Raw genomic sequence first — 18422 nt, forward strand, 5'->3', positions numbered from 1 at the left:
CACATTGTGATATGTAACATATTTATTATTGTAAATATCAGTGAAACTTATTTCAAATGCTACCATTTTTTGGACAGATTAACCAAAATTGATTATATTACACATACTATTAGATATTTAGGCTGAATTTTTAAAAATAGTGCTGTCTAGGACATTTTTAGACGTATACTTATAATCATTCCTTTGGATTATTTTCTTAGAGTGGTTTATAGAAGTGACAGCATATATGTGTCATACATTTAAACATGTTTCATGACATTTACCCTTGACACATAGTGACATATTGCTTTATAGAATGGTAACTCAGGGTCACTTTGATATTATGTGTTATAGGATGACTGAAACTTTGCAAGCGTAGCTCACATTTTTAAGGAATATTGCTCATTTTTAAATGTGTGAAATTAATTCAGTTCTTATTTAACTGTAAATACGTTTTTGTAACTTTTAAATCTTTGTCTCTAAGAGTTGACTTTTTATAGTCTTCATAGAGAATCTCAATGATTCCATAAATTAAACAGTTGAAAGTTGAGGTTATGGAGTCAATAAGAACTTTCTTTGAATCCTAGTTCTCTGTGTAGTAGCTATGTGACATTGGGCGAATAACTTGATCTGATTAAATTTTAGTTCTGTTACTGGAAAATGGGAATAAAATTTTTTACCAGTGTCATATTGTCAAGAAATTTAAATGTGATCAAATATAAGAAACTGTTAGCACAGCACAATGTCTGAATAGAATGCACTCAATAAATATTGCCTATTGTAATTATTATTATCAGTGTACTATTTTTGCTTGTCAGCCAATTTGGATTATAATATACAAGAGGCCCGGTGCATGAAAATTCATGCACTGGAGGGGAGGGGTCCCTCAGCCTGGCCTGCCCCCCTCACAGTCTGGGAGCCCTCAGGGGTGGGAGGCGACCCAGCCATCAGGGGAAGCCATCAGGCGACCCCCATCACACCTTGGCAGCACAAGCCTCAGCCAGCCCTGGTTACCTGAGCCTCAGGCTGTCCTGGGCAGCTGGGCAGCCGACATCCGATGCTTGCCTGCGCCTTGGGCCGGCCCTGGGCACAGCTGCACCACATGCCTGCCACCTCCCCAGCAGGGCTGAAAGGACTGGGGGACTCCAGCAGGGCTGAAGGGACTGGGCACCACCATCTTGTGGCTATGGGCACTGCCATCTTTGTTACTGTGTGATGGTCAATTTGCATATTCCCTCTTTATCAGAGAGGATTAAAAATTTGATTATGTATGGCTTGTATGTCACTGCAACCTTGGTAGCTAGCACAGTATTTGGTGCATAATAAATCCTCTGTAATTGTCAAATAATTAAAAAGAAGTGAGTGCATATGATAAGGATAGGACTTCATGTCTAAAGCCTAAGGTATATTTTAATCGAACATATTTTTCAGAATTGATTATTCAATTTAAGATGGCCTACATAGAGATAAAATCAATATGTAAGAGCATTTTTATGAAAATGACCTAATTCTTATTTTAATCTACATGTTTAATCCACATCACTAATCTATATGTAATCAGGGATAAACTTACTATGCAGGTTTTATTAAACACAGATTATGTTTTAGTCATTTGACTGTAATCCCATTGTAATGGCATTAACATAAAACATCTTGAGAAATATTGCAAAGTGGTTAGTTTTACAGAGTAATGAAATTTGTGGCTACTGGTCACTGAAGCAATGCAATGGCAAACAGAAACATTGCATTAAAAAATAGTTTTCCCACTCAGAAGTTAAGGAATTGTTAAATAAGGAAGCTTGACTTAAAATTTTGGAGAAAGAATACTAACTAGACATCTAATATTATAAATACAACACTTTATGAACTATAAATTGTAAAATATAACAGGGTTTCATTGCAAACATTTGATTGATTGAATGATTTTCTTCCCTGTCCATGAGATGTTTTTTTTTCTTTTTGTCCCAATTTCTCCATCCCCACCCTCCTCACCCCCCGACCCACGCCTGGCCTAAGAGCTGTCTGCCTATACTCTTTCATTACAACTATTTTAAATGCATAAAATAAAATATTATTTCATATCAGGTACTAAACTATTTTTGAAATTTATTTAAATAAATACCATCTAGTGGCTAAATGCAAATCATACAAAAAATGTATATTGTGCCCTAGCTGGTTTGGCTCAATGGATAGAGCATCAGCCTGTGGACTGAAGGATCCCAAGTTTGATTCTGGTCAAGGGCACATGCCCAGGTTGTGGGCTCAATCCCCAGTAGGGGGCATGCAGGAGGCAGCTGATCAATGATTCTCTCTCATCATTGATGTTTCTATCTCGCTCTTCCTCTCCCTTTCTCTCTGAAATCAATAAAAATATATTTTTTTAAAAAATGTATATTGCCTGAAATTACTGTAATTTTTAGAAAACAGTGCAATAATATATTTACAGAATATTTTATTCTGGGATTAAGTTTTGTATTTTCAAATAGAGTTTTATATTGTGAATATATTAGATATGAAATTCTATGGCTTAAAATGTAAATCCATTAATGTAGAGGGGAGGAGGCAAATGAAGGAGGTAAAAAGACTAGAAGAAAAAGAAAAGGGAAGTATACTTATAGATTTTGGAAGGAAAATAGCATAAATTTGACTGAAAGAGTTAGCGTGAGTTTTCCTTGCTTGTGATGTGTCATGTGAAAGATGGAAAAAAAAAAAAAAACCAAAAAAACAAGGATAAATAATATCTTAGAGTTCAAGTGGCTCAGCTAAAGGCTTTGCTGTAATTAGAAGACTCTTCCAGGTAATTAGGTTAGATAACAAGAAGAGACTAATTAATGATCTGGTATTAGGGGGAAATGAGAGAAACCCAAGGCCTATTCAGAATAGACATAACCAGTGTCACGTAGTGTCTCTTCGAAGACTTTTCAGTTGAAAGGAAGTTGAAGTTGATTATTGCTAAATATCTAAGAAATGACAGAAAATTCTTAAAAACTGCAGTGATGGTCATATAATTGTATAAGAATACATTTTCTTACTTTGAAAAAAAATCAAGTATAGTTGATTTGATGGAGACAGAGTACAAAAGTAGTTTCATTTAAAATAACTTTAAAAATTGAAAAATAAAAAAGCAAGTCAGTTTAAAATCATACTTGAAATTAGGTAACTTGAACTAGCCAGTTAGAACATTACTTAAAGCATATATCAAAGTAATTATATATTTTTAAAATACTAAAAACAAGTATAGATGATGGTGTATCCATGAGGGAGCACAATTTTGTAAGAATAAAAGCACTAAAAGATATGTCAAAATACAATTTGGTAAATATATATGAAAAATATATACAAAAATGCTGATACATATTGCTCAATGGTGAGATGATTTGGTACTTTATTTTTTTACTGAGTATTATAAACCTTCACAAATATTATTATTGTTGTTGTTGTTATTATTATTATTATTATTATTATTATTATTATTATTATTATTTGGTTAATCCTCAACCAAGGATATTTTTTTCTATTGGTTTTCAGAGAGCATGGGAGGGAGGGGCAGAGACAGGGAAAGAGAAACATCAGTATGAGAGAGACACATCAATTGGCTTCCTCATACACAGCCCTGACCAGGGCCAGAGATCAAACCTGCAACTGAGGCCTTGTTCTAAATCAAACCTAGAACCCTTCAGTCCATAAGCCAGTGCTCTATCCACTGAGAAAAACTGGCCAGGGCTTTATTTTATTTTTGTTAAAGAATTGATCCATCATTGAAATTAGTAGCTCTCATTGCAGCATCATCTTGACAAACATGTTTAACTTACATTCGGTCAAGCACACATCTAATGTCCAATTTATAGAAAATATAGAGGACAGAGAAGCAAGTTAAAGGCTATAAGATAAACAAGTCAATATTTATATCATAGTAAAAAATTTTAAAAAATAGAGATGTTCAAGATTAAAACACAACAAAAAGGCATAATAAGCAAATGTAATCTGTGATTCTTGAATAAATTCTAATTTTAACAAATAAATTGTAAAAACAAAAAATTTGGGGGGGAAACTGACCAAATTTGAATATGTTCTGGACATATAACCAATTTATTCTATATGATAAAGGGCTAATATGCAAATTGTCCCCTTGACCGGGAGTTGGACCAGGGGGTGGGGCCAGATGGCCAACCACCCGCAGCCCCTTCCCTGAGCCGTGCACAAATTTGTGCACTAGGCCTCTAGTTTATCAATAATAATCATGTGAGAATTGATGGAAAAGACTTGAAGCACTAATCAGAGTAAGGAAATTAGCAGACCAAAGTTAAGGAAAAAATCAAAATCTAGAGAAGGAAAAAACTTCAATATTTGTGATAGATTTTCTCAGTTAAAAATGGTATTATTAAATATAGTACTGTCAGAGATTGTCAACACCTCACATATAACCCTATGGTCTTACAGTTTCAGTGTGCTTTAGACAACTTCTAACTGTTAATATTTGTATCTTTGTGGATGATGGATTTTAGGTTGTGGGGGGGGGGGTCACTCTTCCTGCACATGAAGCAGACCAAAAGTGCTACAAAATTAACAATTCCTGTAAGCAGCCTTTAAAATATGAATGATGAAAATTAATGTTCAAAGTACACTTCCCTTGACCCACAGGCAGCATAATGCTGTGTGTCTTATATGATTTCCCAAATGTTTTTGGTAGGATTAAGCTTTAGTTCTCCGTGGTAGTAACTGGCTTAATAACACACTATTGTCTGTCTTCCTTTCAGTACATCAGTTGCCATTTCCCTACAGGATTGCACTTGAATCACTGTCTCTGGTTCTGAGTCCAATGAAATTCACAAGAAGAGATTTGTTTCCAGAACTTGCTTTAAAAGCTAATCCTCAGGATAAGAATATGAATTGAATCCTCGGCTGGCCAGATGGCAAGGGTTATTATGCTGCTGGTAAGTGGGGTGGTGATTTTGTATCAGCCTTGGCATGTTGTAACATCACAGTCATTAGGGCCCTTATATGTGGAGATTTGGGATGTGATCCACATAGAAGCAGCACTGGCTTACCTATTGCTCAGGTTTTCCCGAACCTACTGGGCCATTGGAAGTGGCCTCCTGCTCCTTGTAGAAGTCCTTCTAGCCTACAGACTATGCAGAGCTTTATCTCAAGAAGATATATGCTTCCTCTCATGGCCTCTAGGTCAATAAGCAATGAAGAATCATCAAAGACCAAATGTAGATGTATTCAACGTGCTTTAGGAGAAAGTATATCATTCGTGAAAAGAATTGGTCATAAGTATGGCAGGAAGAGTGAGAAAATATCCTGGAATGTATCTTGAGATTGCTGAACTGGGATGCTGGGTGGAGTGGTTAGAATATCAGGCTAGTCAGGCTGGCGTTTCTCAGTAGTTGAGCATGACGTATGAACCAGGAGGTCATGGTTCAATTCCTGGTCAGGGCACATGCCAGGGTTGCTGGCTCCATCACCAGTGGGGGGTGTGCAGGAGGCAGCAGATAATGATTCTCTTTCAACATTGATGTTTTTATCTCTCTCTCCCTCTCCCTTTCTCTCTGAAATTAATAAAAAAATATTTTATTTAAAGTATTTCAGGCTAGATAAGGGGAATTTCACTGATATTTTCTTACTTGTGTATCATGATTTATGTCCTGGCAAGAATACCTAGAGGCAATCTTAATTAACTGCTGGGCATTTACATGAAGTGTGTTTGTTTGTTTGTTTGTTTGTTTGTTTTAATGGCCTATAGCATACAAGGGTTTGAACAATTGCCTTGGCATAACGAGGAAGGGGTCAAAGGACTCAGAAAGGCGGGCATACTAGAATAGATTTGTTTCATAGGAGTGGAGTAACCACCAACTAACTACGTTCCCCAAGAGGTTTCTTGTCTCACTAAAGCAAAAGGAAAGTGTTGGTAAAATGGTCACTATCACCATAGAAAAGGTCAGTGGTGGCTCAGCTCCACAGGCAAGATGAACATAATTACCACAATGGGCAGCAAAATATAATAGTCACTGGGGATATTGACCTCTGTAGACCTGTGGTGATGGCCAAAGTTTTCATACCTGATTCAGTTCTTAGTCTTAACTCATTGCTGGAAGGGGAGCTTGGGATCTCTGAAGAAAGAAATCAAGGCCACAGCATGTAGTGAGAGGGTAGTAGTTCTCTCAGAGAACACTCATAAAAACCGTAATGCCTCCCCCACACAGCTAGAGTGGGAACATATGGAGTCTGGGAGATAATGTTTGGCCGAGATCCTCAGAGTAGTTCAAAGGAGTCCAGATACTCACCCTATGTTTGTTTACCTGGTCCTGGAGGGCATAATGGGTTTAAATGTACACAACAGCAATAAGAACCCTCAAATTGGTTGTCCAACCTGTCCAGAAGCTCTATATCAGTAAAACAGTGCACATGGAAAGTCCTGAAACTGGACCTTGGCCAAAACAGAAAATTAGAAGCAATAGCACATCTCAGGTAGAATGACAGGTGTTAGTGCTGCAATAGAAAACTTAAAACTTGACAATCTCCATTATTACATGACTAAGTATTGATTATTCTATTTTTTTTTGGTCATATACATTGGGAATCACTTAATTGTTTATCAGATCTCATATCTTTGTAGATGTGAAATGAAAATTTAAAGCTCTATAAACTTTTTAAAATGAATTACTGAGGAATGATGACATCTCTATTTGCAGGTATGATGTTTAACTGCTGTTCAAGTGAAAATACAAAATCTGTGAATGTTAAGAGTGAAGCGCCTGTTTTGAAAATAGAAAATATGTTCCATTTGTTATATATATCGATATATATATGTATATAAATATCAATATATATATATTGATATATATCAATATATATCAATATATATATTGAACATGCATTTAAAAGTGTCTTTGTAAAGGGTTATAATAGAATAGAATGTAAAAATATGATCAGTCTTTTTTTTTCCTGAAGACCCAGAAACCCCTATCTGTAGGTGACCTAAAAGCCAACTATTTTTATATGCAAGATCCAGTGCAAATGACTAACAGAGGATCGTTGTGCTGGGCTGTACTTTTACAACTGCATTTTAACTTCTTGCAGTGTTCTTAGAGAAAGTGCTACAATGTGCATTCCCCATGTAGAGGGAAAAATGCATACTTATATTCTTAGCTGAGTGTTTCATACAAGCTCTTTATTTTTTCTTTCTTGAAACAGCTTGTGGTGGCTGTACTCCAAGTCAATTATAGGTTTAATGGTCAACGAGGCTAAAATATGTCATATGCCCTTTTCAAAAGTTTCCTGTTGTTCTTTAAATTTAGTTGCTATTTTTTTAAATGTTATCTATTAGACATTAAAACCTATTTAGTATGAACAACAGTTTATCAGGGACGGTGCCTTTTCCCCTTGTAGGAGCCATGGTTGGTTGCTTCATACTTCCCGTCCTCTTTTCTAACAGAGCCTTTGTTTGGCTCAGGTGTCTATCTCACCATCATGGCACTTCGTGCACCAGAGGAAGCTAAGCCACCAGAGTTCCAGATAAAGGACCACATTTTAAAAGTAAGCTTATTCATCTTCCTTCCTTTGGATGTGATCAAATTCTGATCAGTAAAACATAAGGCAGATTCTTCTTGGAACTTCTGGAAATAGTTTTCTTATCTCTAGAGAAACTACAAGAAAGAGATGGCCTTCCACCCCATGTAACCCTGGATGGTAAAATATAGACGAGTTTTAGCTATTTTAGAACAATCTCAAAGATTTAGCCAATTCAGAGAATAGCAGATGGGGAAGATGGAATGGCCAATCAACCATCAAGCTTAGTGTATTTTCAGTGTATGTGAGGTAATGTATTTCCATATAACAAAGTTAGTTTGTTTTGGGTTCTCTGCTACTTCCAGCTGAAAGAATCCTACATGTCTAATAACTTCATATGTCATGCTAATATTTCCTGTACTGCCCTTTTTTCTTTTCCTTTCTTTGGTGTCTTCCAGGTGCTTATGCATTCACTTCCAAAATCAATAGTGTCTTGGTGGCATTGTAGATTATTTAAGGAACAAAATTAATTTTAGAAATATTAGAATCCAATATAATTCAGCACTATGTTTCTCTTTGATAAACAGTGACATACAGCTTGATCTTATTTATAGCTACTAATCATTGATCATAAAATATGCTATACAGTGTTAGGTACTTTTCACATGTTATTTTTATTAGACTCTTACAAACTGGATTGGTGTTGTTTCCATTAGGACAATGAAGAAGCCAAAACTCATAGAATTAAAACATTTGTTCAAAGGAAGAACCAAGGTTTAAGCATGGTATCTTTCATTCTAAGGCCGTTACAATTTTATCAATGTCATCAATTTAGTGAGGCAGAGGACCCAACCCAAATTAGTTGCCATCTGGAATCCTATTAACCTATTGGTGGTAAGAAAAAATTTGTCATACCTATTTGGAAAAGTAAAATGTATTCACCTACTGTGGCAATAAAGTGATACCATGTTTACAGTATCCATATTTTAGTTCAGTAATCCTATAAAACTAATAAACCTCAACATTTTAGTGGCTGTGTCAACAAAGATTTATTTCTGGCTCACACTAGTTTTCTTACATTTAAAAGACTGAGGATTGGTTGATACAGCTCTGTTCTCACTGCCGGTCAGATTCAGATACTTTACATATCTCACATTCTAGGCCAGCAGCTCCTGGGCATCCCTGCCCTTCTCATGGCAGAAGCACACAGCCTGCAGGGAGCACTTCCTAGCTCTTGAAGCCTCCAGTGAGAAAATGCACACTGATGTATTCATTTGGCCAAAGCAAATCACAAGGAAGCTTACCATCAGTGGGGTCAGGGCCTGTATTATTTTTGTGTTGGTGGCAGATGGGAAGATTGAATATTTGCAGATAATAACATAATCTACCATAGATTACAGCATATTTTATATTTTAGCTTTTCTGTCTAAAAACCAATGACTCACTTGCATTTTTATTACACTAGTTTCTTATAATTATTTTTACTGGAAAACATATGTTTGTATAGAAAAACACACAAAAAATCCTTAAAGGGTATAAAGTGACACCAGCACCCCCATTTTGCTGAAGAAAACACTGAATTTTGTTCATATTTACTTAGTACTCATGAATTTAGCATACATTTATACAGCTATTTATTCTATTTAATTTTTTATATAGTAACTATTAATTCCCAGTCATGAAAAGTAAGACATGAACCTTACATAACTCCTTCTCTGGTTCCCCTTGTTGTTTAATTTGAACAACCACCACAGTGAACCAATTATATATTATGCACACATAATTATCTGAATTTAATAACTTGTAATTATGCTATTTAGAGTGTAGGTTTAACTCAGACAGTCAATTCCTCTTATATAGGACTGCTCTGGTTAGAAAAGCTAGTGTGGGTGCTCAGCTCATACTTTGGTGGCTCATATCCCTCTATTCCTCCTTCATAGCCAGAACTGCCTTCTGTCATTGCCTTTGACTGAGCCTAATCAGAGGGTCTGATCTTTCTGAACACTCTTCTATCCCATTACACTTGTCCCAGAATCCTTACCACGCTGCACTCTGGTGACAAAGGGCGGCCAAAGGTCCCCTTTGTATGAAAGCATAGGTGTTATAGGTGATGTCCCTCGGCCTCACAACGAACAGTAATAATGGAACTCGGAAGCACAGAACCAAGAGCATCACTTTTTTAGGAAACATGCTTTTCACAGCTTCTATCATGATCAGAAACAAATCTGTCTGCTTGGAGGTAGAAAAATTGACAAAAGATATATTAATATTTTCATGTTACCAGTAATCCGTGCTAAGAATTTTCTAGTAATGGTATGGATAAAAATGTTGTTTTGCTATTAACTTCAACCAAATTGATATATAAAGATGGTTGGAGGGAATAAACATATAAAGGAAATTATTTCAGCTTATAACTTGCATGTTATTCCACTTGAAATTTTAATGGAATAATTACAGAGTAACAGGACCTATGTTTCTGTTTTTAGACCTATATATCTATTTTTCCCTTCTTAAAAAATAATAGAAGATACATATTATAGTCTTATTTGCAAGTAGATGAAATGTTGGTGAATTTTGTGATAAATTTTCTTAGTAGAGCTTGCTGAATAATTTACTTTTTAACATCTGGTTCATTAGATATAACCATACTATATGATATAATCAGTGGATTATCATGTATAAGCCAATTAGATTAATTGTATCTAGTATATAACAAAATCATTTTAATTTATTTTGAAATTTCATCCTTAAGTTTGTGCTATAGAATAGTATTGTTCATTTTTTTAAAAATTATTTTTAGTGATTTCAGAGATGAAAGGAGAGAGAGAGAGAAAGAGAGAGAGAGAGATCAAAGATGAGAATCATTGATTGGCTATCTCCTGCATCCCCTACACTAGGGATCAAGCCCACCACCCAGACATATGCCCTGACATGGAATTGAACCATGACCTCTTGGTTCATATGCTCAGGCTCAACCACTGAGCAACACCAGCCAGGCGAAAAATATTTTTCTTAAAACAAAATGGGATAAGTAAATACAAGATATCAAGATGGATAAACATAAAATGTTCTCCAATATTCATTGATAGAATTTTTATGATAAATAGTAAAGTTTATTTATTTATTCATGCTTCTATTAAATTCATTAAGTTCTATTAATTAATTCTTTGTAAATATAATTTCCTTAATAATAATAAAAAAAACATTGACATACCAGAGATTTTGGTTAAACAATCTAATATATTTTTCTTTTTCCAAAGATAAAGAAAACAAATATTTATTTTATTCAACTTTCCAAAATTTATAAAAATAAATCTCTATGGTGAGATTCCCAATCCCTGAATACATGTCTGCAAATTAAAACAAGATGCGAGATGCCAGTAGCAAGCCCCTCAGTTGTGATAAAAATCATCTCTCCCGACATGCCAAATACCCGCTGCTGAGAGAGGGAGGAAATCGCCCTTGCTGAAGACCACTGGTACTTACAGATTTTCAGATTTTTCCTGATACATATCATTTCCTTCCTTTCCTTACCTTTACAGAACAGGAAACTCAACTGGTCACATAGTCAGGCACATAAATTATTAGGCTGAAATGCTTGTCTGAAGAGTCAGAATCAAGTGAAGGGAGGATGATCATTTTTGGTTACCATGCCTTTGTTCTTACCATTTAATTATTTTTGCATAATTAGAATAAAGGTGTTAAATATTACAAAGCCTAATCATGTAAGCTTCCATTGGAATAAAAGTCAAATCAGTAATTAGTCATATGTTTCACCACTACAGCTGAGGAACTCAAATAAAAGAGAGAAAGTTATTCTACTATGTTAAGGAAGTTCATAACCTAAGGCCTCAGTGCAAAGCTTCCTTCAGGCATTTTATTGATTTCAATGAATTTAATCCCTACTGAGTCCAAGGTTTCAGGCTTCAAAAGTGCAATTCCATCTTTACAGGTGCTTCTCAGGATTAATTGCTATTTTAAAGCTAATACTCATTTAAATAATTAGATTAGAAAACTTGGTTATTTAATAGATAGCGAGAATTGAGGAGTGACATTATGAAGACTGACACTGCTATCATACTTCTTCCATTTTTTAAAAATCTCTTGAATAAGTGGGGAAAATGGGTGAAAAAAAGCAGTTATTAAAATTATAGCATGGTCTTAAAGAGCTTCAACTTTAAGCTAAAAATCTAGTAAGAATTTTACTTAGTAAATTCCTGATATTTAATCTCTAATATCTGCACATTCTGGGACTGCTTCTTTCCTATAAAATACGTGGTAAATATTAGTATTGTGATTTTATTTCTTTGAGGAGTTAATCAATACACACTAAATAGAGTAATCGCAGCCCATCCATTTTGCCCATGTGCTGGCTTCTGCATGATGGAGTTCCTCTGTTGTCTCTCTCCATGTTCTAAACTGACATCTAAATGCTCTCCTCCCTGGGGCTTCTGTTCATAATATTTCCTTAGAACACAGGTGATGCCTACTACAAGTTTTGACATTTTAGTATTATCCTTACTGAGATCTGGGGACATTATGATGTCCAATCAAGGTTGCTATTCTCATAATCCAGGAGTTTGTGATTAATGCAACCACCTAGAATATATAATATGGCAAGGCATTAGTTGTCCTGAATATTAACAAGAAATTTTTAATGTAGATAGGGATATAGATAGAAACTGCTGAGAAAGTGAATTAAAATTTACTGATATATATATATATATATATATATATATATATATATATATATATACACACACACACACACACACACAGAAAAATACGTGAAATTTTACCAATTAAAATTTCAGAATCATTGTGCTTCTTTTTTTTTTTCAAAGAGTAGGCTGTCTTCATAAATTTAGAAACATATAAGTACAGCAGTGAATAAATAAGTGAAGAGGGGACTATACTTTTCAAATTTAAATAAATGAGACACTCACCATCTAAACTGCTTAAACTGCTTTTGAATCTAATTTGTATTGGACTTTGCATCTATTCCTTATCAGGCTGAACATATTGCCTTTTTAAAATTAAGAGGGAAATAACACTGAAAACAACTTTGAAACACAAATCTATAAATAATAATACATGGTTATGTATTGATTTATTATTATTCACTAGAGGCCCGGTGCACTAAATTTCATGCATGTGGGGGTGTCCATCAGCCCAGCCTGCACCCTCTCACAATTGGGGACCACTGGCTCCTAACCACTCTCCTTCCTGCCTGCCTCATCACTCCTAACCATTCTGCCTCCCTGACGGATCACCCCTAACTGCTTGCCTGCCTGCCCTGCTCGCCTGCCTGCCTGATCACCCCTAACCACTCTGCCTGCCTGCCTGATCACCCGTACCGACCTCTGCCTCTGCCTCAGCCCCTGCCGCCATGGCTTTGTCTGGAAGGACATCTGGATGACACCCAGAAGGTGTTTTGCTGTCCAGTCTAATTAGCATATTACACTTTTATTATTCTAGATTCTTCAGTAAGCAAGTATAAGTGATCAGGCTATCAATTTAAAAATCCTCGTAATGTATAGGAGAGGGACATTTTGATGCTAATTTGAAATTGCTTTAAAAAAGTAAAGACTAGTTATTGCAGTGGAATACCCAGGGTAAATAGAAAACAGAATGAGATCGTTGTTGGTTGTTTTAATGAAAAGAAAGTCAATGTTGACTAAGCTAGATGGCTTTTCATTCACTACCTGGTTCAGAACACAGATCATGCTCCTTTATATGTAATGCAGGGTTCTCTACAGTACAATTTTTTTTTCTGGATTTCCATTAGTAGAACACCAAGGAATCTACATCTTAACCTTATGTTTTTGTACCCCTCCCTGATTTCAATGAGAGGGGAGTTAAATCCTGGGCTAGTAATATATATTTTTATAATAAAGCCTAATCTCATTCTACAGCATAATCTCATTCTTATTGTATATCCTAATTAAGTTTTCTTATGTATTATAACAGGTAAATGAAATAATGAAATAATAGGGTTTCACAATTTGGACAGGTGTTTTTATATATCATCATTTTTTTCCAATTAGTTTACCGCCTCTGGCTTAAGCTGTATATGTGTAAGAAAACATAAATATGTAAGTTAGCATATACAAAAATATAATTATTTTACTTATATTCACTAAATTATACTTATGTAATACTTCTTACTTGCAGTGTTTCCTTCTTTGCCTTTCCCACATTTAAATAGTCATGCTTTCTTACTATCACCTCAAGAAAAGTATATGAGAGAGAGAAGTTCAAAGATGAGTGACTATTGAGACTTTAATTTTCAAAAGTCTGTATTCAGAAGGGAAAAAATAATATAAGATTTTTGAGAAAAAAATTAAGAGCAAGGATCCTGTTACTCCTGGCAACCAGCGTTCTCTTCCTACATATCCCAGCAGAGAATCGGACTCCCTGAGCAGAACAAAGTGGAGTGGAGCAATTGATACTGAGTGTTGAAAGGAGGGACTCTGTGCCATTCTATTTGGACAAATCCTAGGTGAATTTTTTATATTCAAGCATAAAAGAGACCTGCTTCTCATTTCCTGTGAAGAGTCCTTAGGAGATGGTAGGAATGCAGAGATCAAGGGAGAAAAATGCCTGCTATCTCTAGGCATATAAGACCTAGAAAGATTAAAGACTGTCCAAAGCTTTGCCTGAATATCTCTTAAATATACTAATTTATATACCAGTAATGGAGAACCAATATGATCAATGGTCATTGCACATGTTAGTATAGACATTATTAATTGAATAACTATCTAATGAATTTGTATTATTTGTCAAACATTTTTAAAGTGAGGCACAGCAGTGATCAATGTACTCAAAATCAGAAATTATAGTCTAGTGATAGGTGAGTGGCATTAAGAGCCATATGTTTTCCTCTGACTGGCTTATTTCGCTTAGCATAATACTCTCCAGTTCCCTCCATGCTGTCTCAAATGGTAAGAGATCCTTCTTTTTTATAGCAGCATAGTATTCCATTTTGTAAATGCAGTGCATCTCTTTTATCCATTTATCTACTGATGGGCACTTGGGCTGCTTCCAAATCTTAGCTATTGTAAATAGTGCTGTATGGATATAGGGGTGCATATATTCTTCTGATTGATGTTTCAGAATTCTTAGGATATATTCCTAGAAGTGGGATCACTGGGTCAAATGGCAGTCTCACATGATCTTATATGTGGAATCTAATGAACAAAATAAACTGACAACCAAACTAGATCCAGAACTATGGTACAGACTGATGAGTCTCAGAGGGAAGAGGGGGAGGAGGGGAAAGAGCAGGAAGAGATTAACCGAAAAACTCATATGCATATATGCACAATCCATAGACACTGACAATACTTCAGTAGGTCTTGCGGGAGGGGGGGGGAGTGGGATGTAAGAGGTCAATAGGGAAAAAAAGGGGTCATTTGTAATACTTTCAACAGTAAAGATAAATTGAAAAAAAAGAAGCTGTAATACATTTACACAATGGCATGTTATGCAGCTGTAAAAGAACAAAACATTAACTTTATTCATATGTCCACAATCTGTGAATTTATATATTAAAAAATAAATATCTCTATTTATTACAAACTACTTTAAAATAAATTTGTAATCCCCAGTCCTTAGAAAATGGATAAGCCATTAAACATAAAAGACAATATTACTTGTTAAAATATCTTCATTTTGTCATATCAGTTTACACTTCTCTGCTACTTGCTTTCAAAAAGAAAAAAATGAACATAGTAAAAAAATTACTGTTCTTTAAGCTAGAGCTGTCCTTTAAAGATCATTTGATACAGTCATTTGTTTTAGACTGTCTGATAAACAAATATTTACTGAGCCTCCACATATTTCTGAGCATGCTGCTAAGTTATGGGCATATTTTAGTTCAAAAAATAATTTATTATTCTATTTCATAAATAAGGAAAATGAAGCTTGGATATATTAAGTGACTTAAGCAAGTCTGAGAGGTTATAAAGAAGTGAGTAGGGAGTAGAATGCAATTTTTATTCCTAGTGCTTTAAAATTGTTGATGCATTAATCTGTTTTGCCAAAGTAGTCTTAAGATAACTTCAGTGTTTCATTAGGTGATTTTTATATTGCCTAATACTGTTTATTAAGCATACAAAATTACTAAATTAGCTCCTATCCATAAAAGAAAAAAATTTTACTAAGCTTTTAAAACTTCCTTTAAAGTCAACAGAAAAGGATAGTATGCATATCTTGTATTTATTTTATATACTAGAGGCCCAGTGCATGAAATTCATGCACTGGGGGGTGGGGGTTGTCCCTCAGCCCAGCCTGCACTTTCCCCAATCTGGGACCCCTCAGAGGATGTCTGACTGCTGGCAGTTGGACATCTCTCTTGCAATCCGGGACTGCTGGCTCCTAAACACTCAAGTGCCTGCCTGCCTGATTGCCCCTAACCGCTTCTGCCTGCCAGCCTGATCACCACCTAACCACTCCTCTGCCGAACTGATTGACACGTAACTGCTCCCCTGCCAGCCTTATCACCTTTAACTGCCATCCCTGGCAGGCCTGATCCCCTCCAACTGCCCGCCCCCCCATGCTGACCATCTTGTGACAACCTGGGGGCAGCTATCTTGTGGTGCGAGGGTGTAAGGGTGAATTTGCATATTACCTCTTTATTATATAGGATGATATATATGTATATATGCATGAATATGTATATGTGTACACACACACTTTCTTTCTTTTTTGGTTCTTTTTTTCTTTCTTTTTTTATTGCTAAAAATATTACAAAGAGTATTACATATGTCTCCTTTTTTCCCCCAGCCCTTGACAATCCCCTGGCCTCCCCTACCCCCCAGTGTCTCATGTCCATTGGTTATGCTTATATGCATGCATACAAGTCCTTCAGTTGATGTCTTACCCACCCCCCTCCTGCCCTCCCACCCTCCCCGGCCTTCCCACTGCAGTTTGACAATCTGTTCGAGTCAGCTCTGCCTCTGTATCTATTTTTGTTCATAAGTTTATAATGGTCTTTATTATCCAGAAATGAGTGAAATCATGTGGTATTTTTCCATAATTGACTGGCTTATTTCATTTAGCATAATGCTCTCCAGTTCATCCATGCTGTTGCAAATGGTAAGAGTTCCTTCTTTTTTACAGCAGTATAGTATTCCATCGTGTAGATGTACCACAGTTTTCTAATCCATTCATCTACTGATGGGCACTTAGGCTGTTTCCAGATCTTAGCTATGAATTGTGCTGCTATGAACATAGGGGTGCATATATCCTTTCTGATTGGTGTTTCTGGTTTCTTGGGATATATTCCTAGAAGTGGGATCACAGGGTCAAATGGGAGTTCCATTTGTAGTTTTTTGAGGAAATTCCATACTCTCTTCCATAGTGGCTGCACCAGTCTGCATTCCCACCAGCAGTGCACGAGTGTTCCCTTGTCTCTGCATCCTCTCCAGCACTTGTAATTTGTTGATTTGTTGATGATAGCCATTCTGACAGGTGTGAGATGGTACCTCATTGTTGTTTTGATTTGCATCTCTCGGATGATTAGTGACTTTGAGCATGTTTTCATATGTCTCTTGGCTTTCTGAATGTCCTCTTTTAAAAGGTGTCTATTTAGGTCCTTTGCCCATTTTTTGATTGGATTGTTTATCTTCCTTTTGTTGAGTTGTATGAGTTCCCTATAAATGTTGGAGGTTAAACCCTTATCAGTGATAGCATTGGCAAATATGTTCTCCCATGTAGTGGGCTTTCTTGTTGTTTTGTTGATGGTTTCTTTTGCTGTGCAGAAACGTTTTATTTTGATGTAGTCCCATTTGTTTATTTTCTCTTTAGTTTCCAATGCCCTAGGATCTGTATCAGTGAAGAAATTGCTTCAGCATATGTCTGAGATTTTGTTGCCTTTGGATTCTTCTAGAATTTGTGTGGTTTCCCGTTGTATATTTAAGTCCTTTATCCATTTTGAGTTTATTTTTGTGTATGGTGTAAGTTGGTGGTCTAGTTTCATTTTCTTGCATGTATCTGTCCAATTTTCCCAACGCCATTAATTGAAGAAACTATCTTGACTCCATTGTATGTTCTTGCCTCCTTTGTCAAATATTAATTGAGCGTAATGGTTGGGGCTGATTTCTGGGCTCTCTATTCTATTCCATTGATCTGTATGTCTGTTCTTGTGCCATTACCAGACAGTTTTGAGAACAGTGGCTTTGTAATACAGCTTGATATCTGGTATTGAGATCCCACCTACTTTATTCTTTCTTAGGATCGCTGCAGCTATTCGGGGTCGTTTTTTATTCCAGATGAATTTTTGGAGAGTTTGTTCTAGGTCTATGAAATAAGCCATTGGTATTTTAATGGGAAGTGCATTGAATTTATAGATTGCTTTGGGCAGTATGGACATTTTAATGATGTTGATTCTACCAATCCAAGAACATGGTATGTTCTTCCATCTCTTTATGTCTTCCTCTATCTCTTTTTTCAATGTCCTGTAGTTTTCTGAGTAGAGGTCTTTTACCTCTTTAGTTAAGTTTATTCCTAGGTAGCTTAATTTTTTTGGTGGGATGGTAAATGGGATTGCTTTTTTAGTCTCTCTTTCTGCAAATTCACTATTGGTGTATAGAAATGCCATAGATTTCTTGGCGTTAATTTTGTATCCTGCTACATTGCCGAATTCTTTTATTAAGTCTAAGAGTTTATTGATGTGTACATATGTGTGTACACACACACTTTCTGACACATATGTCCTATGATATAATAGAGCAAAATCTCAGCAGACTGTATAAAGACTTTATTCTACTATTCTACATGGATGATAAATGGTAGAAATACTATCAAACCACAGGTATGCAGAAGCATTTACCACAAACAGCTACTAAATGGGATAAAAAAATTGTTATGGACTCCCTAAAAGTAGAAACACTAATAAATACTGTATATTAAACCCCTAAAAGGTA

The sequence above is a fragment of the Myotis daubentonii genome, chromosome 1 (assembly GCF_963259705.1).
Source record: "Myotis daubentonii chromosome 1, mMyoDau2.1, whole genome shotgun sequence".
NCBI lineage: Eukaryota > Metazoa > Chordata > Mammalia > Chiroptera > Vespertilionidae > Myotis > Myotis daubentonii.